Source organism: Eumetopias jubatus, unplaced genomic scaffold (genome assembly GCF_037043125.1).
Source record: "Eumetopias jubatus isolate StellerSeaLion01/CBP00866 unplaced genomic scaffold, mEumJub1_p1.0 scaffold_4, whole genome shotgun sequence".
In the NCBI taxonomy this organism is placed as follows: domain Eukaryota; kingdom Metazoa; phylum Chordata; class Mammalia; order Carnivora; family Otariidae; genus Eumetopias; species Eumetopias jubatus.
In genome coordinates, this window is record NW_028274810.1 from 82986876 (window position 1) to 83004819 (window position 17944).

General features: G+C 44.9%; 1 pseudogene; it reads right to left on the bottom strand.

Moving 5' to 3' along the window:
• Positions 1 to 12525: 12525 nt before the first annotated feature.
• Positions 12526 to 16042, bottom strand: LOC114217071 (pachytene checkpoint protein 2 homolog pseudogene; annotated as a pseudogene).
• Between the last annotated feature and the right edge of the window lie 1902 nt (positions 16043 to 17944).

Below are 17944 nucleotides of genomic sequence, written 5' to 3' on the forward strand. Positions count from 1 at the left end.
GTATATAGTGGACAGTCTCCCACAGCAGTCTCCTCATCCCGGGGTGCTATATGCAAATGAGCCTAGGTCTCTACTCCCATAAACTCTCAGAAACCTGGTGCTTTCTCTAACCTTTCCTTCCACAGATTTGTGCTTTCCCCATTCAAAGCACTCCCATTCCTTTTCCTTTGGGATCAGTTTCCCTACTAAGCCCACGCTTTTCAAAACCATTTCTGGACATTGTCTCCTGTGTGGCTAGAAACTGTTGATTTTTGAATCTGAAACTTAGAAGCCTTCAAACTAGGGAACATTTAAGGCCTGGCTATCTTCTTGGGGGTGGGGGAAAGAAACTACCCACAGAAATGAGAATAAACACAAATATCTCCATAAACTAGCACATATAATATATATATATATATACACATATATATATATATATAAATCTCCACTGTTAGTACTTGACTTTGAAGTCACATAGGTAGTTTATAAGTAGGAGAAAAAATGTTTTTGAGTAATTATAATGAAGAATGTAATGTGACCAGTGCCAAAAGATAGGTGACTATTAAGTGCAGTTGGCATTCAAGGCAGGAGATAGATTTGGGCCAGGGGAGAATGAGTTCCAGGTAAAGGGAAGTGTGAATAAATGAGCATTTGAGATGAGAATGTCAGAGATGCATTTAAGGAATGGGAGTAATCCAGTTGCAGAGTGTGAAGAAATAGGTGGGTTGAGAGAGCAAATGCATGGAGGAGGGGAAAGAGGGGGCAAGGTGGATTTATAGCTCTCTTGCAACTCATTTCAGCTGCTGTCCTTGAAAATCCTGTTTGGGTAGGAGTGGTATTACAAATGGCTGAAGTGTCCTTGCTCTGTAATGAGATGCCCAGATGGAGGTACCTTGAGCTGAGGCTAATAAAACTTTGATAAAGAAGTGTCTGAGAAGGAGCTGGGTAGTGGTATCTGTGGGTTTCTGGACTAGAATCACCAGTCCTTCCAGATGGCTGCCAAACCTTTACTTACTTGAAAAGGGTGGGGTTGATGGGAGATTCGAGCTCTTCTTCCTGATGAGACACACAAAAGGTAATCTCTGACTGAGGCAACGGGTTGTGACGCTGCGGTGAACTTACCAAGTAAGTGATGCAGCAGCCTTCCATTGGGGTGGAGGTGGGCCTGGCCCTGGGAGTTCCCTGGGTGTTAGAAAAGTAATTCCTGTCCTGAAAGCTCAGAGGTCTGGAGCTCATTTTATGTTGACCACGGTATCACATGGTGCTCCAGGTTCACCTGAAGGTATTAACAGTATATAGCCTTGTGAAAGGACTGACTTTGGAGTGAGGCAGACAGGTTCAAACCCAGCAATGCCTTGTCTTGCTGTATGTCAATAGCAAAAGCACAACCTGTCTGAGCCTTAGTTTCCTCCTCTATAAAGGGGAGGTAATGACATCTACGTTGCAGAACTGGTGTGAACAAATACCAGTGTAAACCTCCTGACAGTAGAACTTGTAAGCAAAAGGAAAATTACTATCATGCCATCTGGTGCCCAGTGAAGAGTTGCTTGTGGATCTGAAAGGCCTGCTCTCTAATCTGTCTCATTTTCACTGACTACAGACTTTGTTTTGAAGGGGGAGTTTCCAAAACACAAGTAAGTAACTTTTACCCTGTTTCCTCCCATAATCCAGTTACTATGGTGAAGGTTGTAGGAACAACTGGGAGCAGAGTGGTTCAGAGAGAGTTGGGCTCTTCTTACCTGCTGGTTGCTTGAGCACATTACTTACCCTTACTCAGCCTCTCCTTCCTCCCCTTTGATAAAATCAGGAGTCGAAACAATACCTACCTCTAGGCTGTGAGGATTAAAGCACTCAGCACCAGGCTGGCAATTAGTAGGTGCTTGAGAGGCGATGGTGACCATTGTTATTATTACTACACACATTTTTGAGTACCCTATTGCAGACTTTCACTTTCGTGTGAGTCCCTAATGGATGGATTGGGAAAGATGGAAGTTTGCCTGTCACTGCCTGACCTGTGTGACCTCTACCACTGGGGGATCCACAAGCCTTGTCTACCTCTGCTGCTTTGCAGCCAGGTCCTGGGAGGAGGGCTCCAGCTTTGAACAGGAGAGTTTCTCTTCCAAGAGTGTAATTCATCTGTTCAGTCTTAGACACCTACTTGGTGCCAAATATATGGAGGGTGGAGAATGAGAAAGGGAGACCAAGATTCAGAGTTTTAAATTATTTTCTGAGATTTTTTTTTTTTACTATATCTTTTGGGGCTCCTGGTTGACTCAATAGGGCATGTGACTCTTGATCTTGGGGTTGTGAGTTCAAGCCCCACATTGGACGTAGAGGTTACTTAAAAATAAAACCATATGTGTATATATATGTGTGTGTGTGTGTATATATATATATATTTTTCTAGTTTTAAGAAAAATCCAACCATAAGATAGGCATAAAATGAAATTCCCCCCAAACCTTGCCCATGCACTAGACTGCCCCTCTCCAAAGCATTACCCAGTGGTTACTTGTGTAGCTTTCCAGACATTTTAATACATGTATATGCAAAACTATCTTTTTTGTTTTAAACACAAATTGCAGCATTCTATACAAACAGTTTGGGACTTGTTTTTAAATGAAATATTCTGGTCATTTTTCCTTCTCAGGAAATCTATTTCATTTTCTCATGGCTGCCTAGCATTCCATCAGCTACCTCTTAACCAGTTCACTTCTGATAGAAATGTAGGTCTGGTGCCATATTTGGAAATGTGTAAGGGTCATTTTACCTTTTCAGTATGGCAAATCATAATGCAATGAACATCACTGAACGTTTTTGTGCACTAGTATCCATATATCTATAGGTTAATTCTAGGAATGATACAAGAAGACTGTGACATACAGCAGGGGAGACAACTGTCTCTTCTCCCTTCTCCACAATCAATTCTGGGTGCCATCCTCTCATAATTTTAATCTTTGCCAGTGTAATAAATGAAAATGGGCATGAGATTGAACATTGAATAAGAGTCCATGCCCTCAAGGAGCTCTTGGCTTGGTGAAGGAGACAAATATACAACCAAGAGTTAACCATGTAGACTGAAAAGTGCTATAGCAGAGGACTACAAAGAGCTGCAGGAATGCACAGGGAAGAGTGACTGACCAACCAGGGACATGAATTAAGGAAGCTGGATCTTTGGGAAGTTGCCAGGTGGAGTGGGGGCAAGGCATTTAAATGTTGGTTGTTCAAAATGAATGAATGAATGAATGTTGGTTGTTCAGCAGAGCTTGGTCCCTGGGCCTGTTCTCCATTTTCCATGTTCGTGATTCTGGAATGTAGACCTCTAGCCCAAACTTCTGAGCTCCAAATCTAGATAGCCAATTGCACCCCTGTTACATCCCTGTCTGGCTGTGTAACTCCATGTGTCCACAATAAAATTCAAACTTCTGCCCTTACCGGTGCTGCTTCAGGGCCCAGATGACTTGACATATCTCTTGGGAGAAGCTCCTTTTCCAGGACCCAGGCCTTCTCCAGCACCTCAAGCAAAATTTAAGGGCCAGCAAAATTTAAGGAGGCATTCCCTCTCAAGGCCATGTTCCTTGCTTGCCTCACTCTAGTCCCAGGGTGCTCTTAGGATTCCCACAGAAGGTGCCTTTTGTAGCGACAGAGGGGATCAGAGCAGTGTTGGTGTGCCCTGGGACTTAACCCATTGCTTTGTCTGACAGCCACTTGTGAAAAGTCCCTGGAAGTGTCCCCAAAATACTTAAAGGGGACTTTTCAGGGCCAACAACAGGAACTCAGGATGATGATTAGTGTTCATGTGGTTTTGTTTGAGTCCATAGGCTTCTGAGGCCTACATGATACTTGGGTTATAATCATCTTTTTTTTCTGCCTGTCTCCCCCAACCAGAAGGTGAGCAGCTTATGGGCAGGAAACATTTCTATCTTTGTATATACAGACGGAGGCTGGAACAGAGCAAGCATTCAATAAATGTTTGCTGACCAAGTAAATATCTGCAAAATAATTAAATTCCCATTCTCTCCGTTGCCTTCACCACCAACCTGCTCCTCCTCCAGTGTCCCCTGTCTTAGGGAACAGCTCCCCTAACTCACTGCACAGCTGGAAATCTGGGAGTCATCTTTAATTGCTCTCCACTGCCTCACCCCCCCATATATACTCCATGCCTAAATCATATTGTTTCCTGCATAAATATCGTAAACCCCGTGTTTCTCTATCTCCACCACCTCTGCCTCCATCTGAGGTGCTGTAATGCCTCACTTGAACTTCTGCCACCTCTGGACTGGTCCCCTACTACAACTACTACTACTACTACTACTACTACTACTACTACTACTACAACTACTACTACTACTACAACTACTACTACAACTACTACTACAACTACAACTACTACTACAACTACTACTACTACTACAACTACTACTACTACTACAACTACTACTACTACTACAACAACAACTACTACTACTACTACAACAACTACTACTACTACAACTACAACAACAACTACTACTACAACTACTACTACAACAACAACTACTACTACTACAACTACTACTACTACTACTACTACAACTACTACTACTACTACAACTACTACTACTACAACTACTACAACAACAACTACTACAACAACAACAACTACTACTACTACTACAACTACTACTACTACAACAACTACTACTACTACTACTACTACTACAACTACTACTACTACTACAACTACTACTACTACTACTACTACTACTACTACTACTACTATTACTGCTGCTTCTGCTGCTTCCGCTGCTTCTCCTCCTTCTTCTCCTTCTCCCTACTTCTACTCCTGCATCCTTTCTCTATTTTCTACCCAAAAGCCAGCATAATATATTTTTTTAAGATTTTATTTATTTATTTGACAGAGAGAGATATAGCGAGAGAGGGAACACAAGCAGGGGGAGCGGGAGAGGGAGAAGCAGGCTTCCCGCCGAGCGGGGAGCCCGATGCAGGGCTCAATCCCAGGACCCTGGGATCATGACCTGAGCTGGAGGCAGACGGTTAACGACTGAGCCACCCAGGCGCCCTGCAGCATATTTTCAAAATGCAGATTTGATTGTGTCTGCCTGCCTGCCTCTCTCTCTCTCTCTCTCTCTCTCTCTCTCTCTCACACACACACACACACACACACACACCTTGTAAAACTTTTTCAGTGACTTCCCATTGCCCTCAGGATTAAAGACCAGAGCTCTTAACATGCCTGACTCCACCCTGCCCGCATGGCTAGCCCCGCCTGGCTTTCTTGCCGCAGCTCAGGCTGTTCCCTTCCTCAGTTCCTGTACTCAGCAGCCCTGGCCTTTTTCAGTTCCTCAACGAAGCCAGATTCCTGCTTCCTCCAGACTGCACACTTTTCTGGTTCCTTACCCTAAAATTCTGATCACTGCTCTCCTGCCCCCGACCCAGCCCCTCCCTTCCCCAGTGCCTCTTTTCCTTGGATACGGTATACTGTAATTTCAGATATATGAAAATGTCACTTCTTTTTTTTTAAGAGTTTATTTTTAAGTTATCTCTACACCCAATGTGGGGCTCGAACTGACAACCCCCAAGATCAAGAGTCACACGCCCTACTGACTGAGCCAGCCAGGTGCCCTGAAAATGTCACTTCTTTAGGGAAGCCTTCCCAGATCCCCAGAGCAGGTCAGATTAGCTCTTCTTGTTATATATTTTCATGACTTATTCCTAAAACCTATCACATTTTATTTTATTTATTTTTATTTTTTTAAAGATTTTATTTATTTATTTGACAGAGAAAGCACAAGCAGGGGGAGCGGCAGGCAGAGGGTGAGGGAGAGGGAGAAGCAGGCTCCCTGCTGAATGGGGAGCCCCATGTGGGACTCGATCCTAGGACCCTGGGCTCATGATCCGAGCTGAAGGCAGATGCTTAACTAACTGAGCCACCCAGGGGCTCCACCTATCACATTTTAAATTTACTTTATGTTATTGTTTGAGTAACATCTACCTCTGTCACTTGATTAAGAGTCTCATGCTCTACCGACTGAGCTAGCCGGGCAGTTTACCTCTGTCACTTGAATGTAAGCCCCATGAGGGCAGGAACTTTGCTTGTAGTGCTTAAGGTTATGTCTCCAGCACCCAGCAGAGTGCTGGGCTGGATGGTCTGATCAATAAAGATTTGTTGGCTCAATTAATGGAAATAGGAACAGCACATACAGAGACATTAAAGCATTACAAAACTTGGCATAGGTCCCTGGTTTGGCAAGTCATGTCATATGACCTAGACTGGGGAAGGGGAAGTGTGCCTGGAAAATGGCAGGAGATGAGGCTCCAGCCGTAGTCTGTGTCTGGAAGCTCAAGGAAAGAAATAGAATGCCCATGGGGAGCAGCGAGGTGACATGGTCGCAGATCAAGAGTAGAGAAGGAAACCAGTGGCTCACAGGCCAGATTTGACTTGTGCATATGTTTTAATTGGCTTGCCTAATTTTAAAAAATGAAATAGTTGCTGGTACTTAAACATCGGGAGAGTTCACATTTAAAAACAATTTCTGGATTTCTAGTTTTTCTTGAAACATCAGACATTCTAGGAACCCTGGGTTCATATTCCTTCAAGCAATAATTAGTTTCTGCCTTTAGAGGGCACTGCCTGTAACTCCCCAGGCACTTTTGCTCCCAGCCAGACTCTAAGCATTTGAGTTAGTGACCCAGTTCTGGAGGGAACCATTGATTGGAGCGGGTGGGGAAGGGCCATGGAACCGAGGAACCGAGGGAGAGAGGGGAGTTCACATGGGAGGTGGAGACACTTAGACCTAAGGCACACTACATCTGGACCCAGTCAGTCTGGCCCAGGCTTGGGCTGGAGGAGGGGAATAAGGTTCAGAACTTAGAGACTCTCTTCCACCATCAGCAGCTTTTATTGGGCTAAAGAGAAGATAAAAACAAAACAGGAAATCTACTTTGATCCTAGCTGATCTGAGAGCAAATGAATGGAAACTTTGGAATTTTAGCAAGATAAATGCTAACTTCTTCTGGGCTCACCTTTGCCCTGTCCATATCACAGAGAGATAAAAGATGAATAAGCCTATGGTCCTTACTATTGAAGAAATTAACAGTCTTGTGGGGTAGAAAGATAAATAACTATTATGTGCTAGATAATAGAATAGAAAAGCACTCATTCATTCAATAAATATATTTTGAGCATGAGCATCTACCATGTGTCAGACACCGTGCTAGGTGCTGAGATACAATTATGAAGAAGATAGACATGGCCTCTGACTAAGAGCTTCTACCTAGGTGGTTTGGGAGATCAGAGGATGATGGAATTAATTCTGACAGGCAATCATTCAAGTTGGGCCCAAAAAGAAGAATACAATTTTGCTAGGGCTTGGGTTGGAGCATGGAGGGCCAATTCCAGTCAGAAGAGAGAACAGGAAGAACTGTTGAGAATGTGTGAGATGTTTGAGGAATAGTGAAGTACTGGGTTGGAGTGATTTTTGTAGAAGAAAAAAAAAGCGAATTGTTTAGACCCTAGGTTGCCTTTTAATCTAACCATTGGATTTTTTTCTAGAAATAAATTCTTTAAAATGGAACTGTTTTGGGAAGCCTGGGTGGCTCAGTCGGTTGAGCATCCGACTCTTGATTTCGGCTCAGGTCATGGTCTCATGGTCATGGTGTCGAGCCCTGTGCAGGGCTCTGCGCTCAGTGGGGAGTCTGCTTGAGATTCTCTCTCTCCCTTTCCCTCTGCCCCTTCCCACCTGCTCACGGGAGCACTCTCTCTCTCTCTCTCTCTCAATGGAACTGTTTCAAAAATAACTAAAATGGAAAACCAATCCAGGGGTAAAAATAGTATTGTCCCAGTGTAAAGCGTTTCACTGTAAAATAAGGGCATTGTTTGAAATCAGCACAACATTCCAGAATTTACATGTTGAAATGAGAGGTTTTGAATTCCTCTTTTCAAATTTGTCTTCAGGGCCTAAAGTCCATTCTTCAGACTGTTATCAAAGGTGACAACTTTTTATTCTTGAAGATGAATTTAATTTGGGGAAACAAGTAATTCAGAGCCTAAGTCAGTGAATAATATAGAAATCAAGTTGGGGAGGGGCACCTGGCTGGCTCAGTGGTAGAGCATGTGACTCTTGATCTCAGTGTCATGAGTTCTAGCCCCACATTGGGCACAGAGCCTACTTTAAAAAAAAAAAAGAAAGAAAGAAAGAAAAGAAAAGTCAAGTTGGGGAGAAACTTTTTTTTTTTTATTTTATTCACTCATTTGCGGGGAGGGGGGAGAGAGAACAGGCACGGGGTGGGGGGTGCAGAGCGAGAAGCAGGCTCCCCAATGAGCAGGGAGCCCGACGCGGGGCTTGATCCCAGGACTCCGGGATCATGACCCAAGCTGAACGCAGACACTTAACCAACTGAGCCACCCAGGCACCCCAGGGAGAAATATGTTTTAAAGAAAAACTTAGGTGTGAGGATAGAGTAGTGAATCTGATTTTCTTGGGTAACTTCTGAAGTGATCCTGAAGTCAGTTCTAAACGATGACATCCCCAAATACTTTTGAGTCATGATCGCTGTCAGAACAAGGGTAGATACACCCACCCAAAACAACTCCTTCTAGGACAGCACTTTGTTTCATTTATGCCTGCATGCATTCATCCATTCAATAAATATTTATTAAATACCTACCCAATAGATGCCATGCATTGTTCTGGGTGTTGAGGTAAGTGGTGAACAAGATAGACAGATCCCTGCTTTTGTGGTAGTTTGTAAAGTGGGGAGGCAGATATTCACCAAGTAAACTAACAGGGTCGAAATAAGTTTTAGAAAGACAGTGAAACCAGGGGCGCCTGGCTGGCTCAGTCGGTGGAGCATGTGACTCTTGATTTCAGGGTTGTAAGTTCAAGCCCCACGTTGGGTGTAGATATTACTTAAAAATAAAATATCAGGGGCGCCTGGGTGGCTCATTCGGTTAAGCATCTGCCTTCAGCTCAGGTCATGATCCAGGGGTCCTGGGATCGAGACTCACGTTGAGCTCCCTGCTCAGTGGGGAGTCTGCTTCTCCCTCTCCCACTCCCTCTGCTGCTCCCCCCTGCTTGTGCTCTCTTTCTTGCTCGCTCTCTCTAAAGGGCATCCCAGGCACTGAGAGGCTTAGGGGGAGTGAGAACTTAGTGAGTTTGAGGACCCACAAGGAGTGCAGCATGGCTGGATTTTAAAGGTACGTGTCCTGTAAAAAAGAAATCGGTCTTAAGGGTTTTTTTTTTTTTTTGGTTTGTTTTTAATATAAGCTTTTTGAATTTGTGTAGGAAAGATATTCAAGGTTTTTCAGCACAGAATGACATAGTTCAGGGGCCTGCCCAACTCTCAACTGCCTCTCCCTAATCTCCTTGGATCAGTCTTAATAATAATCTGTTGAGCTGTGACTTTGAACCTGATATTATACCCAGTGTCGAAAAGCACAAAGCTTGCTGGTTGAACACCTCTGTTCTCCCCTAACTAGATGAGAAGGAGCAGTGGAGGGAAAAATCACTACTCTCTGAGTAATGGAAACAACCTACTTGGGAAACTGCTTGCAACAACCTAGACCCTACCATCCATGAGGCCACAGCCCAGGGGGATGGTGTGGTAAAGATGCCTGGGGCTGCTTTAAGATTTTTTTTTTTCTTTAAGTAGGCTTCATGCCCAACGTGGGGCTTGAACTCACAACCCCAAGATCAAGAGTCACATGCTCTACCAACTGAGCCTGCCTTTGTGCCCCTGCTTTAAGCTTTTGTACGGACTCCCGAAAAATTCTATTAGTCAAAGGATGGGACCAGTCAGTTGATTCTATGCTCCAATAAGCTGACTTGCTAGGTTTGTCCCTAACCTCTAGGGTAGTTGTGCATGAAATGGATTCCTGACTGGCATAGTTGGTCTGCATTTCTTTGGATAGTGGTTCACTACCTGTTGGGTCAGATTTTTTCCTGAGACAAGCTCACTAGAGCACTTAGGACTTTCAGATACCTTTTTTTATTTTAATTTTTTTAAAGATTTTATTCATTTATTTGAGAGAGAGCACAAGCCCGGAGAGCAGCAGAGGAAGAGGGAGAAGCAGACTCCCCGCTGAGCAGGGAGCCCGATATGGGGCTCGATCCCAAGACCCTGAGATCATGACCTGAGCTGAATACATCTATTTAACTGACTGAGCCACCCAGGCGCAACACAGATACCTTTAAAAAAATTATTTATTTGAGAGAGAGAGAGAGAGAGAGAGAGAATGAGTGGGGGTGGGGCAGAGGGAAAGAATCCTCAAGCAGACTGCCCGCTGAACGCAGAACCCAACTCCGGGCTTGATCCCACAACCCTGAGATCATGACCTGAGCCAAAATCAAGAGTCAGGCACTCAACTGACTGTGCCACCCAGGTGCCCCTCAGATACCTTTTTTGATAGGGGAGGTTGTTCCTACTTCTCTCCACGATTCATTCTTTACTAGGAACTCGGAATCACAGAAAACAAATAATAGTCAACATCTCCCTGTGTTCAGTTTAATTCTCACAACAGTCCTATGAAGCTGGTGCTGTTATTCCTATGTTACAGTTGAAAAAATACAAGCATGGGGAGGTTATGGTCACTTTTTTCGGGTTACCAGGGATTTGAATCCAGGTAGCTGGACTCGAGAACCCCTAAAATGATATAAATTGATAAATTTTGTAAAATTGGGCATAATTATATTGAATACTTTTTAAAAAATATTTTATTTTAAAGATTTTATTTATTCATTTGAGAGAGAGACAGAGCACAAGCGGGGAGAGGTAGAGGGAGAGGGAGAAGCAGACTCCCTGTGGAGCTGGGAGCCCAAATGAGCCAGCCACCCAGGCACCCCTAGAATACTTCTTTTTATTTTATTTTTTATTTTTATTTATTTGACAGGGAGAGACACAGCGAGAGAGGAAACACAAGCAGGGGGAGGGGGAGATGGAGAAGCAGGCTTCCCGCGGAGCAGGGAGCCGGATGTGGGGCTCGGTCCTGGGACCCCGGGACCATGACCTGAGCCGAAGGCAGATGCTTAACGACTGAGCCACCCAGGCGTCCCCCTAGAATACTTCTTTATAAAAAAAGTTTTTATTTAAGTAATCTCAACATCCAATGTGGGGCTTGAACTCACGACCCTGAGATCAAGAGTGGCATGCTCCACTGACTGAGCCAACCAGCCAGGCATAATTGTATTGAATTTAGTAATTATATGATGGTATCAATACAATGACTTGAGACATTTACAAACACATTTACAGACAAAACATTTACAACCCATAAAAATGGAATTTGTTTGTATCATTAAGTCGACCTAAACAAATTAGTTTTCAAACTATTATATTTTTTAAGTCTTTATTTTAATTTCAAACTCTTAACATAAGTTGCTATGATGATGCTCATGGTAAGTAATTGTGCTTGCTTTCCTAAAGCTTATCAAGTCTTTGGGGCGGGGGGCGGGGGGAGAAGCAGGAGGAAGGAGGGAGAATGACCTAACCTTCTGAAAATCCAGTCTAGGCGCACCTGGGTGGCTCAGTCGGTTAAGTGTCTGCCTTCAGCTCAAGTCATGATCTCGGGGTTGTGGGATTGAGCCCTGCATCGGGCTCTCCACTCAGCAGTGAGTCTGTTTCTATCTCTCCCTCTGTGATCTCTCTCGCTTTCCCTCTCTCTCAAATGAATAAATAAAATCTTAACCTCCCCCCCACCCCAAAAAACAGTCTAAAGGAAACTTAAGTTGGAATCTTTTCCTCTTGGTAAATTAAATCTCCCTGTTACAGAGACTTCAAAAATCTTTTATTCACCTTACAGCCCAACATCTATAATGCCTAGTACATTACTACTACAAATCACAATTACTACTTTTTTTTAAAAAAGACTTAATATATGTCAGGCTCTGTGTAAGTCTTTAAATCTAAGAGAAAGGACTATAGTTATACTCACTTTACAGGGAGGAAGGAACTGAAGCTCAGAGAGTTTAAATAATTTACCTAGATCACTTAAGTGGTGAATTAAAGTTTGGAACTTGGGGTTGTCTGATTTTGGAGTCCAAACTCTCAGACTACAACTCGGTATAGAGATTGGCTCTAAGAAATAGATACTTATTTAAATGTATGAAAATGATTATTATAATGAAGGTCTTTCTCCTACAATTTTGAACAAATCAGCCTCTTCCTTTTATCCCAAACTGATTTTCAGTTTATTTTATTTATTTGACACAGAGAGACCACAAGCAGGGGGAGTAGCAGGCAGAGGGAGAAGGAGAAGCAGGCTCCCCACTGAGCGGGGAGCCCCACATGGGACTCGATCCCAGAACCTTGGGATCATGACCCAAGTTGAAGGCAGATGCCTAACAACTGAGCCACCCAGGTGCCCCTGCTTTTCAGTTTAATTTAAGTTATCAGATCAAAATGTGAAATGGGAAGCACGAGAGATCGTTATCTTTTTTTTTTTTCTGGGGAAAAGTTTTAATACTTAAAAAAGTTCTGTAACAAAAGTTAACATGTTCTTCAAAAATGTATATAAAACACAAACATGAAATTTTAGCATCAGATAAGAGCAAAATACAACATTCCATGAGGCACGCCGATTAGCCAGTATACTTTACATTGTTAACGTGAATCTGCACTTGGGCCGCAGGAATGTGACTGAAGGAACAAAATGACAGGCCGAAGTACCACGTGATACTGCCTGTTGTGGGTGGCAGGGTGTGTGGCAAGAGCCAACCCGAACGCCGAGGCTGCACTTTCCCACAAACAGCACCGTGACTGATTATCATGAAGAACGCTCTACCTGGAATTTTTTTCTCCATTTCTAGAACACAGGAATAGGGTTTCTTTATTCATTAAGTCTCTAAAATGTGTGCACTCAATAAAACAAGCTCAGGTCAGAAAGCTGCCTTCTATCTTCAGTGCGGGAAACGTTTTTAATGTTGTGATTACTTTATTATAAGGTGATATAGTTTCTCTTTTGTTTCTTAAAACCTATGGTGACTGCCTCTTTCAAACCATATTTGTCAGCATTTTGTGTCTGATCCACCAGACACAGGATGGAACAAGCACATCTAGACAGTTCTTCATAGGACAGAACGTGAATTAACGGCTTTCAAAATAGTGAAACTGACAGGCTGTTTGTCTTAAAAACCATGTAAATACAACACACTTCTTTGAACACTGCTTAGCCTCAGGAGCTTCTGGCCTAGAGACGTGCGCCGAGTGTTTGGAGACTTCTGGGCAGCTGCTGCCGTGAGCAGTAACGTCACTTGCGACCCACAGGCAGGGAGCTCAGATCAAATGCGAGACGAGAGCGTCTTCCTTTCTTCAAACTGCTTGTCCACTGCCAGAGACAGGGCCTGCAGGAAGCCCTCGATGGTGACAGTGGGGGCCTGGATGTACAGTGCGTGAGCCAGAAAAGGGAGTCTCCTTAGGACACGGCCACTGAGGCCCTCGCTCTTCCTTGAAATTTCACTCAAAAGGAGGCTCAACTTTGACACGTTGTTTTCAATGAAGCCAATCATCTCCAGCTCCCGGAGGGTCAGCAGCTGCTGGCGAGGGTATATGATCTGACACTTCATCAGTTCTTCCAAACATGAGAGGTAGATTTTGAAGATGGCTGCTGCAGACGGCGGTCCAATGTACTGCCTAATGTCAGCCCTGTCCACGAAGGCCACGTCGATCCTCTCTGTGATGTTGGAAGTGGTCAGAATCACCACGTTGCAGTGCCTCTTAATCTGATCGATCTGGGTCAAGATGGCATTGACCACGCGTATGGCATCCGAAGGCTCGGTGCCTGCCCTGCAAGCATTGCGGGCAGCCGTGAGACTCTCCACCTCATCAATCAGCACAAACACCAGAGCATCTTTGTCATCAATCAAATCCTGAATCTTCTGGAACATCTTAGTTACCATCTTGCCACTTTCCGAAAACCACTTAGAAAAGAGACTGTGGCTATTTATTTCAATTAATTGGCCATACCGGTACCTGCATGAAAGTCTAATGGTCAGTTTCTGGGCTAATGCTTTACACAGGGATGTTTTTCCAGTTCCCGGAGGACCATGCAGCAGCACCACCCGGTTCCAGGCGATGAGATTGCTGTCGACGTTCTTGTCTGAGAACAGCAAAGTCGTCATCACATAGTCAAGGAGATGAGATTTGACTTCCACATCATATACCAGGCTGTCCCAAAGCCCATGGAATTCCGCTGCAGGCAGGACCCAGTGACTTGCTGCAGTGATGTTCTCAGTCTCCTCTTCCAGAGTCTCACTGCTGGGGCCGCCCTCATTCAGCTGGAAGACGTGAAGTGCAATTGTGCAGGCACCCAGATCAATGGGCTGGGGGTCTTTCACCTTTAACTCCGTGTCGACAATAGACACGGAGTGCACATTTCTGGTCAGAAAAGGCTCATCGAACTCAGTCCACGTGTAGTCCCCGAACACGATGTTATGTCTGTTGAGTAGCTTTCTAACGCTCTGCTTTATGTCTTCCTTCTTTGCGGTGCTGGCGAGACAAAAGAGACGGGAAGGTGACAACTCGGCGTAGTGACGCTGAGGCCCTCTATGTTCCGGCCCGACCGCCCCGCAGGGAGCAGCACGGGGCCCGCCCGGGCGTCGGCCCGCTTCTCCCTCCAAGGGGCGGCAGCCGTGCTTCCGCGGCCCCCGCCGACCGAAGGTGGGCACACGCTCGGCGCCCGGGGCCGGGCCCGCACGACGGGCGCCCGGGCTCCACGACACAGCGGACCTCCCCGCGCCTGGGGGTGCGCGCCGTGGCGGGAGCCCAGGCCTGCGACTCCCCCGACGCGAAAACGACGCTCTCGGTGCGGCTCGGGCGGCTCCCGGAAGCCCTCCCAGGACCGCGGCTGGCTCCGGGCGCACGGCTCCCTCCGCACCGCGGCCCGTTATCTTCTTTTTTTTTTTTTTTGTTTACTTCAACACTGGGCCCACTTGACAGTTTCTTGATGTGTTACAGAGCATATCATGCTTTATGAATGTCACAGAGTTACCAGGTTGTCATTAGCAATGGTTCTTAATCTAAAACATCTCTTTGGGGGTACCTGTGTGGCTCAGTTGGTTAAGTGTCTGACTTTGACTCAGGTCATGATCTCGGGGTCCTGGAATGGAGCCCGTGGTTGATCTCCACATTAAGTGGGGAATCTGCTTCTCCCTCTCCCCTCTGCCCCTCCTCCACTTATGCGCACATGCTCTCTCGCTCTCTCTTTTTCTCAAATAAATAAATAAAATCTTAAAAAAAATAAAACATCTCTGTGAAATGGCTGATATAGGTTAGTGGACTCATTCTCCAATAGATGGGGTGAGGCAATGAGAGTTGAGATATGAATGACAATTAGGCATCAAATAGCATGGCAGAAGCCGAGTGTCTTAGCTGGGGTCTGCTAAGAAGATCATTATAGAACAAGAGTGTTTGGGGCGCCTGCGTGGCTTAGTCATTAAGCGTCTGCCTTCGGCTCAGGTCATGGTCCCGGAGTCCTGGGATCGAGTCCCGCATTGGGCTCCCTGCTCAGCGGGGAGCCTGCTTCTCCCTCTGCCTGTCACTCCCTTACTTGTGCTCTCTATTTCCGTCTCTGTCAAATAAATAAATAAAATCTTAAAAAAAAGAGTGTTTTTTTTTAATTTTCTTGGTTTTGTTCGTTTTGGTGATAAAAATACAAGGTGTTCTCATAAAACCAAAATATCCCTTTCATCTGGAGTTGGTAAGGCACCAGCAAAAACTTCCAATTCAGATGTCGCACCTTAAGACAAATTCTGGATGGTGTAGAAATAGCTTCGTAAATCACAGTCAGGTGATTTCTGGGAATGCCATCTAGGAGACAGCAACCTGCAAAGTTAGGGTGATGTCAAAGGAAGTGGTATATGTCTTAAACAAGCAACCAGTATATGTACGGTGGCATCTTCTTCATGACCAGAATCCGAGGGTCCGGAGTGGAAGTGGGAGTGAGCTTTCTCACATGTATATTTAATAACTCACCCATAGAATTTTTGCTTTTTGTCCCTGCAACCTTGGGTTCAGTGAGTTTGGAGGTCCTATTTCCCAAGGAATGCTTCCATCGGGGAACACAGACATTAACCCGGTTCCATTAAATTGGAAGCTGAGACTTTCCCTCTGGTCATTTTGGGCTCCTCATGCTATTCAGCCAATGGCAGAAAAGGGGTTTACAATATCCTAGGGTGATTGATCTTGATTATCAAATGGAAATTAGGTTGCTGCTACCAACAGGGGCAAGGAGAACTCTATCCTTTCCCAGTGGATTCACTAGCGTACCTCCTAGTACTTCCATACCCAATAACCATCAATGTAAAATTGTAGCAAAGCAGGAAAGACAGGAACGTGAAGGGCTTGAGTCCTGTGGAAAGGGAGGTTTACATCATTCCACCAAGCAAAAAATCCCCTCCAGGCAACATGCGTGCAGAAGTAAGGAACATGGAATAGATGACAGAAGGAGGTAGCCGTGAGTACCGATTGCCTCCCGGCCACCTGCTGAGGTAGGATCTGTAACTCCTGTGGGTATCTTGTATTCATTGATTGTTTCTCCTTCTCCCCCACTTCCTTACTATCTGGCATAATCAACACTGGTGGTGGCTAACTTTACAATTTAGGTTCCAGATGGAGGAATAACCGAGGTGACACCGCTTGACTGCTGGGTGGTTGGTAACTGATGGACTTGGTGCCTCTCCTGTATTGTCCACCCTGATCCATTCTCTGCCCTTGTTTGTCCCATGGCCCAGGAAGCTAAGCTCCATGGACTATATCACCTGGACTTATTGCTCATTTGAGTTCTACCAATGGGAGGTACTGAGAAGAGATTGCTGTGCAGGAGGAGAGAGAGTTTGGGGTTTCCCTTTGCTCTGCGCTGCATTTTCTTATTTTCTGGCAGTGACTGCTTCCTTCCAAGGCAACAGCTCCTGTCAGCAGCCCCTCTTCCATGATTCAGGGTCCCACCAGGTTCACAAAACTCCATTTCCTTCCCATTGTCTTTTCAAGCAAGCATGATAATAACTTGCTGCTGTTGCCAGCTTCTGGTTCTCTTGAACTCCCTTTTCGTTTCCCTCAACTGTGCCTACATCTCATGAATAGTCCCTTCATTAAAGTTTCTTGAATCATCTGAAACTGAATTTCCATTCCCTGCTGAGACTCGGACTGATAGATGAATCATTTAAAGGTGAGATGCAAAATTTTCAAAGTAAATCTGTTTATTATTTAAAAAATAAATCAAACGAAAAAACATATTAAGAAGGATGGGAGATGAAAGTTAAGTCATTCTTCACTAAATCTTTATTGAGTACTTACTATGTGCAAATTAGGTATTGGGACTATCAGAATTGATGTCAGTTGCTGCTCCGGTGTACAAGCTAGCTGGGGGGCGGAGGTGCACACAAACTGAGCGGTGTCCTAGGTGCTCTGTACTAGACTTGCCAAAGTGCTGTGGAACAAATGAGATGTTTACTGATTTATCTCACAACCTGAATTTATTTTAACCTCCCTCCCACCCAGCACATAAAATGGCCATTTGGGGGGCATGCAAAATCTTAGAGACACACAATTATTTTAAAGATTTATTTATTTATTTATGTGAGAGGGGAGGGGCAGAAGGAGAGAGAGAATCTTGAGCAGACTCCCCACTGAAAGCACAGCCCAATGTGGGCCCAACCCCATGACTCCAAGATCATGACCTGAGCCGAAATCAAGAGTTGGATGCTTAACTGATGGAGCCACCCAGGCGCCCGAAGCACAGTTATTTTTTTTTTTAAGATTTTTAAAATTTATTTGACAGAGAGAGACACAGCGAGAGAGGGAACACAAGCAGGGGGAGTGGGAGGGGGAGAAGCAGGCTTCCCGCCGAGCAGGGAGCCTGATGCGGGGCTCCATCCCAGGACCTGGGATCATGACCTGAGCCGAAGGCAGTCGCCTAACGACTGAGCCACCCAGGCGCCCCAAAGCACAATTATTTTTAAAAGGTTATTTTCA